The 7,500-nt window shown below is 55.2% G+C and overlaps 3 non-coding genes across 3 annotated transcripts in view; all 3 read left to right on the top strand.

Annotated features, from left to right (window-relative positions):
• The first annotated feature begins 3,345 nt into the window (after positions 1-3,345).
• LOC124566108 lies at positions 3,346-5,255 on the top strand. Its single transcript, XR_006970781.1, has one exon. It is a non-coding gene; the product is annotated as a small subunit ribosomal RNA (ribosomal RNA).
• Positions 5,256-5,606: 351 nt separating this feature from the next.
• LOC124566168 lies at positions 5,607-5,761 on the top strand. The gene has a single exon (XR_006970815.1). It is a non-coding gene; the product is annotated as a 5.8S ribosomal RNA (ribosomal RNA).
• Positions 5,762-5,949: 188 nt separating this feature from the next.
• The window catches only part of LOC124566116, a 4,222-nt gene continuing 2,671 nt past the window's right edge, over positions 5,950-7,500 (top strand). Inside the window, exon 1 of the ribosomal RNA XR_006970788.1 lies at positions 5,950-7,500. This exon is cut by the window's right edge and continues 2,671 nt beyond it. This is a non-coding gene — a ribosomal RNA (large subunit ribosomal RNA).

The raw sequence follows: 7,500 nt of genomic DNA, 5'->3' as shown, positions 1-7,500 counted from the left end.
ACCTATGTCGTACCGTAACCTAACCTATGTCGTACCGTAACCTAACCTATGTCGTACCGTAACCTAACCTATGTCGTACCGTAACCTAACCTATGTCGTACCGTAACCTAACCTATGTCGTACCGTAACCTAACCTATGTCGTACCGTAACCTAACCTATGTCGTACCTTAACCTAACCTATGTCGTACCTTAACCTAACCTATGTCGTACCTTAACCTAACCTATGTCGTACCTTAACCTAACCTATGTCGTACCTTAACCTAACCTATGTCGTACCTTAACCTAACCTATGTCGTACCTTAACCTAACCTATGTCGTACCTTAACCTAACCTATGTCGTACCTTAACCTAACCTATGTCGTACCTTAACCTAACCTATGTCGTACCTTAACCTAACCTATGTCGTACCTTAACCTAACCTATGTCGTACCTTAACCTAACCTATGTCGTACCTTAACCTAACCTATGTCGTACCTTAACCTAACCTATGTCGTACCTTAACCTAACCTATGTCGTACCTTAACCTAACCTATGTCGTACCTTAACCTAACCTATGTCGTACCTTAACCTAACCTATGTCGTACCTTAACCTAACCTATGTCGTACCTTAACCTAACCTATGTCGTACCTTAACCTAACCTATGTCGTACCTTAACCTAACCTATGTCGTACCTTAACCTAACCTATGTCGTACCTTAACCTAACCTATGTCGTACCTTAACCTAACCTATGTCGTACCTTAACCTAACCTATGTCGTACCTTAACCTAACCTATGTCGTACCTTAACCTAACCTGTATTGCGCCTTAACCTAACCTGTATTGCGCCTTAACCTAACCTGTATTGCGCCTTAACGTAACCTGTATTGCGCCTTAACGTAACCTGTATTGCGCCTTAACGTAACCTGTATTGCGCCTTAACGTAACCTGTATTGCGCCTTAACGTAACCTGTATTGCGCCTTAACGTAACCTGTATTGCGCCTTAACGTAACCTGTATTGCGCCTTAACGTAACCTGTATTGCGCCTTAACGTAACCTGTATTGCGCCTTAACGTAACCTGTATTGCGCCTTAACGTAACCTGTATTGCGCCTTAACGTAACCTGTATTGCGCCTTAACGTAACCTGTATTGCGCCTTAACGTAACCTGTATTGCGCCTTAACGTAACCTGCATTGCGCCTTAACGTAACCTGTATTGCGCCTTAACGTAACCTGTATTGCGCCTTAACGTAACCTGTATTGCGCCTTAACGTAACCTGTATTGCGCCTTAACGTAACCGATATTGCGCCTTAACGTAACCTATATTGCGCCGTAACGTAACCTATATTGCGCCGTAACGTAACCCACATTGCCCCTTAACGTAACCCACATTGCCCCTTAACGTAACCCACATTGCCCCTTAACGTAACCCAACACACGTTGGGCCTTAACCCAACACACGTTGGGCCTTAACCCAACACACGTTGGGCCTTAACCCAACACACGTTGGGCCTTAACCCAACACACGTTGGGCCTTAACCCAACACACGTTGGGCCTTAACCCAACACACGTTGGGCCTTAACCCAACACACGTTGGGCCTTAACCCAACACACGTTGGGCCTTAACCCAACACACGTTGGGCCTTAACCTGCTCTGTAATTGTCATACGACGCGTTAAATTAGTGTAGTGTTGCCTAACTGCAACCCCCGCAATATAGTTTGCTACTCGCACTGCCCGGTCCCCAGTGTATCGCTTCATGTTAAACACCTTGCAGCTATACACTGTAATGTGGATGGCAGCAGGACGTACATGCTCAATGCCCTTTGCAGTTGTTCATTGGCATTTGCAGTTGTTCATTGGCATTCGCATGTGCGAAGCACTTAGCCTACGCTGTGGTACGGCCTGTGTCAACTGTCCGCTGATGTTGTACGTCCAAATCACACACTGTACTGCACATTGGTCCTCATGTACTGAATGATACATCGTGGTACATGTGACCGTACAACGACTGCGCCAACAACGGCGAACCATGCGGTCCAAATGTTGTGCACTCAGCTACGTGTCGTCTCCCTATAAGAGCTGGATTGCAGTGTGGTATGCCCTGGATGGCGATCAGCATGAGCCGTCTGTTGATGTAGTGGCGCGTGTTGTCAGACGTAGTCGTCTCTTCTCACACACCGTGATAGCATGGTGCACTGCGTTCCACATCTGCGACATGCGACAGAGGCCGGTTGACAGTCGTTCGCGCAATGGACATCGCATACGTACGGGGGCCACCTTCCACGTGTTCGCGAAGCGTGCACATGTTGTTGCGTGTATGTGGGCAGACATAGTGTGTCGTGACACCTGACACAGGCATGCAACAATCGTTGAATTTGCAAATGGCGATGGACGCCTACGTTTGCTGGTGACGTTATGCAAATGAACAACTGGTAAACCGTTGTGGTGCGGTTGTTCTCGCTAGAGGTGAATCAGTGATGGCGACGATCGGTTGAGCTACCAACCGGTTGTTCCAGCGATACCCACCATGCCCACGAACGTGAATGGCATCTGGGTGTGAAGCGATACGCGGCGGTGGCTGGGTGGGACCGTCCCCGGCCGGTGAGGGGGGGCCTCCCGGCGTGCTGGCCGCGCGGTGCGTGGGCGCACGCGCTACAGCCGGCTGGTGGGGGCGGCCAGTGGCAGGCGCGCCGGCCGACGGAGGCGGCAGGCGGCGCAGCTGCGCGCCGGCGCACCCTGCACGCGGCGCCGTGCGGCCAAAGTAGGTCCTCGCGGGCCCGGTGCGAAGCGCGGTGGACATCTGCAGTGTGCTGGTCCGATTGAGGACTGTGTGCGCTGAGGATGCGCCGCCGCCCGGCGCTCGGCGCCGCGACGCCGTCTGCTGCTCGGTCGCCTCTGCGGTTCTCGCAGGTGGTTTGTATCGCAGCTGTGCGGACGTGTTGGCGCGTGCGCTGTGCTGGGAGAGTTCGCTTCGGCACCCAAGTGGGGCTTTTGTCCTTCTGTGGCGCTGGCGTTGGAGCTGCCGGTCACCGTAGGTGGCGCGTGTTGTCTCCCGCCGGCAATGCCACGACAGCACGCTCCCGGGCCTCTGTCGGCAGCGGCAAGCTCAGTTGGGAGCACGGGTGGTCGCACCTAAAGCGTCTACTCGCCAAACTCCGGGCGATTGCGCCTCTCTCGAACCCGACCAAGTACTTAGGACGGCGCTGCGCGCCGCCGGGACCTGAGAGGGTTTCGAGGTGTATTGTGCAGGGGAGCTCAGCCTCCTCCTGTTTGCAGAATAATTGAGCGGACGCTTGCGTGTTCGCGCGGGCCCCCGGGACACACTCCCGGGCGGCCGGCTGCTCAGCTCTAGTTGACGCAGCTCCCTGGTTGATCCTGCCAGTAGTCATATGCTTGTCTCAAAGATTAAGCCATGCATGTCTCAGTACAAGCCGCATTAAGGTGAAACCGCGAATGGCTCATTAAATCAGTTATGGTTCCTTAGATCGTACCCACGTTACTTGGATAACTGTGGTAATTCTAGAGCTAATACATGCAAACAGAGTCCCGACCAGAGATGGAAGGGACGCTTTTATTAGATCAAAACCAATCGGTCGGCTCGTCCGGTCCGTTTGCCTTGGTGACTCTGAATAACTTTGGGCTGATCGCACGGTCCTCGTACCGGCGACGCATCTTTCAAATGTCTGCCTTATCAACTGTCGATGGTAGGTTCTGCGCCTACCATGGTTGTAACGGGTAACGGGGAATCAGGGTTCGATTCCGGAGAGGGAGCCTGAGAAACGGCTACCACATCCAAGGAAGGCAGCAGGCGCGCAAATTACCCACTCCCGGCACGGTGAGGTAGTGACGAAAAATAACGATACGGGACTCATCCGAGGCCCCGTAATCGGAATGAGTACACTTTAAATCCTTTAACGAGTATCTATTGGAGGGCAAGTCTGGTGCCAGCAGCCGCGGTAATTCCAGCTCCAATAGCGTATATTAAAGTTGTTGCGGTTAAAAAGCTCGTAGTTGGATTTGTGTCCCACGCTGTTGGTTCACCGCCCGTCGGTGTTTAACTGGCATGTATCGTGGGACGTCCTGCCGGTGGGGCGAGCCGAAGGCGTGCGACGCGCCTCGTGCGTGCTCGTGCGTCCCGAGGCGGACCCCGTTGCAATCCTACCAGGGTGCTCTTGAGTGAGTGTCTCGGTGGGCCGGCACGTTTACTTTGAACAAATTAGAGTGCTTAAAGCAGGCAAGCCCGCCTGAATACTGTGTGCATGGAATAATGGAATAGGACCTCGGTTCTATTTTGTTGGTTTTCGGAACCCGAGGTAATGATTAATAGGGACAGGCGGGGGCATTCGTATTGCGACGTTAGAGGTGAAATTCTTGGATCGTCGCAAGACGAACAGAAGCGAAAGCATTTGCCAAGTATGTTTTCATTAATCAAGAACGAAAGTTAGAGGTTCGAAGGCGATCAGATACCGCCCTAGTTCTAACCATAAACGATGCCAGCCAGCGATCCGCCGCAGTTCCTCCGATGACTCGGCGGGCAGCCTCCGGGAAACCAAAGCTTTTGGGTTCCGGGGGAAGTATGGTTGCAAAGCTGAAACTTAAAGGAATTGACGGAAGGGCACCACCAGGAGTGGAGCCTGCGGCTTAATTTGACTCAACACGGGAAACCTCACCAGGCCCGGACACCGGAAGGATTGACAGATTGATAGCTCTTTCTTGATTCGGTGGGTGGTGGTGCATGGCCGTTCTTAGTTGGTGGAGCGATTTGTCTGGTTAATTCCGATAACGAACGAGACTCTAGCCTGCTAACTAGTCGCGTGACATCCTTCGTGCTGTCAGCGATTACTTTTCTTCTTAGAGGGACAGGCGGCTTCTAGCCGCACGAGATTGAGCAATAACAGGTCTGTGATGCCCTTAGATGTTCTGGGCCGCACGCGCGCTACACTGAAGGAATCAGCGTGTCTTCCTAGGCCGAAAGGTCGGGGTAACCCGCTGAACCTCCTTCGTGCTAGGGATTGGGGCTTGCAATTGTTCCCCATGAACGAGGAATTCCCAGTAAGCGCGAGTCATAAGCTCGCGTTGATTACGTCCCTGCCCTTTGTACACACCGCCCGTCGCTACTACCGATTGAATGATTTAGTGAGGTCTTCGGACTGGTACGCGGCATTGACTCTGTCGTTGCCGATGCTACCGGAAAGATGACCAAACTTGATCATTTAGAGGAAGTAAAAGTCGTAACAAGGTTTCCGTAGGTGAACCTGCGGAAGGATCATTACCGACTAGACTGCATGTCGTTCGATGTGCGTGTCGTGTCGCGCAACACGCTACCTGTACGGCTCGCAGTAGCCGTGCGCCGCGTGCGGAACCACGCGTGCTTCTCAAAACTAACGCCAATGTTGTGTGGTACGAGCGCTGAAGCGCTGGAGCGGCTGGCCTGCGGCACCTGGCGCCTGGCGCCGGTTTTGAATGACTTTCGCCCGACTGCCTGTCCGCTCCGGTGTGGAGCCGTACGACGCCCATCGGCCGTGAGGCCGTTGGACACAGAACGCTTGAACAGGGGCCGCCACACGCCTACGTCCCGCCTATGCAACTGTCTTGAAAGAGACAGTGGAAACTAAGAAAAGATCACCCAGGACGGTGGATCACTCGGCTCGTGGGTCGATGAAGAACGCAGCAAATTGCGCGTCGACATGTGAACTGCAGGACACATGAACATCGACGTTTCGAACGCACATTGCGGTCCATGGATTCCGTTCCCGGGCCACGTCTGGCTGAGGGTCGGCTACGTATACTGAAGCGCGCGGCGTTTGCCCCGCTTCGCAGACCTGGGAGCGTCGCGGCCGCCTGTGGGGCCGGCCGCGCCTCCTGAAACGTGCGATGCGCGCCCGTCGCCTGGCGGTTCGCATACCGGTACTTACTCGGTAGCGTGCACAGCCGGCTGGCGGTGTGGCGTGCGACACCTCGTACAACGACCTCAGAGCAGGCGAGACTACCCGCTGAATTTAAGCATATTACTAAGCGGAGGAAAAGAAACTAACAAGGATTCCCCCAGTAGCGGCGAGCGAACAGGGAAGAGTCCAGCACCGAACCCCGCAGGCTGCCGCCTGTCGTGGCATGTGGTGTTTGGGAGGGTCCACTACCCCGACGCCTCGCGCCGAGCCCAAGTCCAACTTGAATGAGGCCACGGCCCGTAGAGGGTGCCAGGCCCGTAGCGGCCGGTGCGAGCGTCGGCGGGACCTCTCCTTCGAGTCGGGTTGCTTGAGAGTGCAGCTCCAAGTGGGTGGTAAACTCCATCTGAGACTAAATATGACCACGAGACCGATAGCGAACAAGTACCGTGAGGGAAAGTTGAAAAGAACTTTGAAGAGAGAGTTCAAAAGTACGTGAAACCGTTCTGGGGTAAACGTGAGAAGTCCGAAAGGTCGAACGGGTGAGATTCACGCCCATCCGGCCACAGGCCTCCGCCCTCGGCAGATGGGGCCGGCCGCCCGCGCGGAGCAATCCGCGGCGGGGTCGTGTCCGGTTGCCTTTCCACTCGCCGCGGGGTGGGGCCGTTCCGGTGTGCGGTGGGCCGCACTTCTCCCCTAGTAGGACGTCGCGACCCGCTGGGTGCCGGCCTACGGCCCGGGTGCGCAGCCTGTCCTTCCGCGGGCCTCGGTTCGCGTCTGTTGGGCAGAGCCCCGGTGTCCTGGCTGGCTGCCCGGCGGTATATCTGGAGGAGTCGATTCGCCCCTTTGGGCGCTCGGGCTCCCGGCAAGCGCGCGCGGTTCTTCCCGGATGACGGACCTACCTGGCCCGGCCCCGGACCCGCGCCGCTGTTGGCTCGGGATGCTCTCGGGCGGAATAATCGCTCCCGTCAGCGGCGCTTCAGCTTTGGACAATTTCACGACCCGTCTTGAAACACGGACCAAGGAGTCTAACATGTGCGCGAGTCATTGGGCTGTACGAAACCTAAAGGCGTAATGAAAGTGAAGGTCTCGCCTTGCGCGGGCCGAGGGAGGATGGGGCTTCCCCGCCCTTCACGGGGCGGCGGCCTCCGCACTCCCGGGGCGTCTCGTCCTCATTGCGAGGTGAGGCGCACCTAGAGCGTACACGTTGGGACCCGAAAGATGGTGAACTATGCCTGGCCAGGACGAAGTCAGGGGAAACCCTGATGGAGGTCCGTAGCGATTCTGACGTGCAAATCGATCGTCGGAGCTGGGTATAGGGGCGAAAGACTAATCGAACCATCTAGTAGCTGGTTCCCTCCGAAGTTTCCCTCAGGATAGCTGGTGCTCGTACGAGTCTCATCCGGTAAAGCGAATGATTAGAGGCCTTGGGGCCGAAACGACCTCAACCTATTCTCAAACTTTAAATGGGTGAGATCTCCGGCTTGCTTGATATGCTGAAGCCGCGAGCAAACGACTCGGATCGGAGTGCCAAGTGGGCCACTTTTGGTAAGCAGAACTGGCGCTGTGGGATGAACCAAACGCCGAGTTAAGGCGCCCGAATCGACGCTCATGGGAAACCATGAAAGGCGT

Source organism: Schistocerca americana, unplaced genomic scaffold (genome assembly GCF_021461395.2).
Source record: "Schistocerca americana isolate TAMUIC-IGC-003095 unplaced genomic scaffold, iqSchAmer2.1 HiC_scaffold_137, whole genome shotgun sequence".
Taxonomy (NCBI): domain Eukaryota; kingdom Metazoa; phylum Arthropoda; class Insecta; order Orthoptera; family Acrididae; genus Schistocerca; species Schistocerca americana.
The sequence above is the reverse complement of the archived record's forward strand: the minus strand, read 5'-3'. Positions and strand labels throughout refer to the sequence as shown.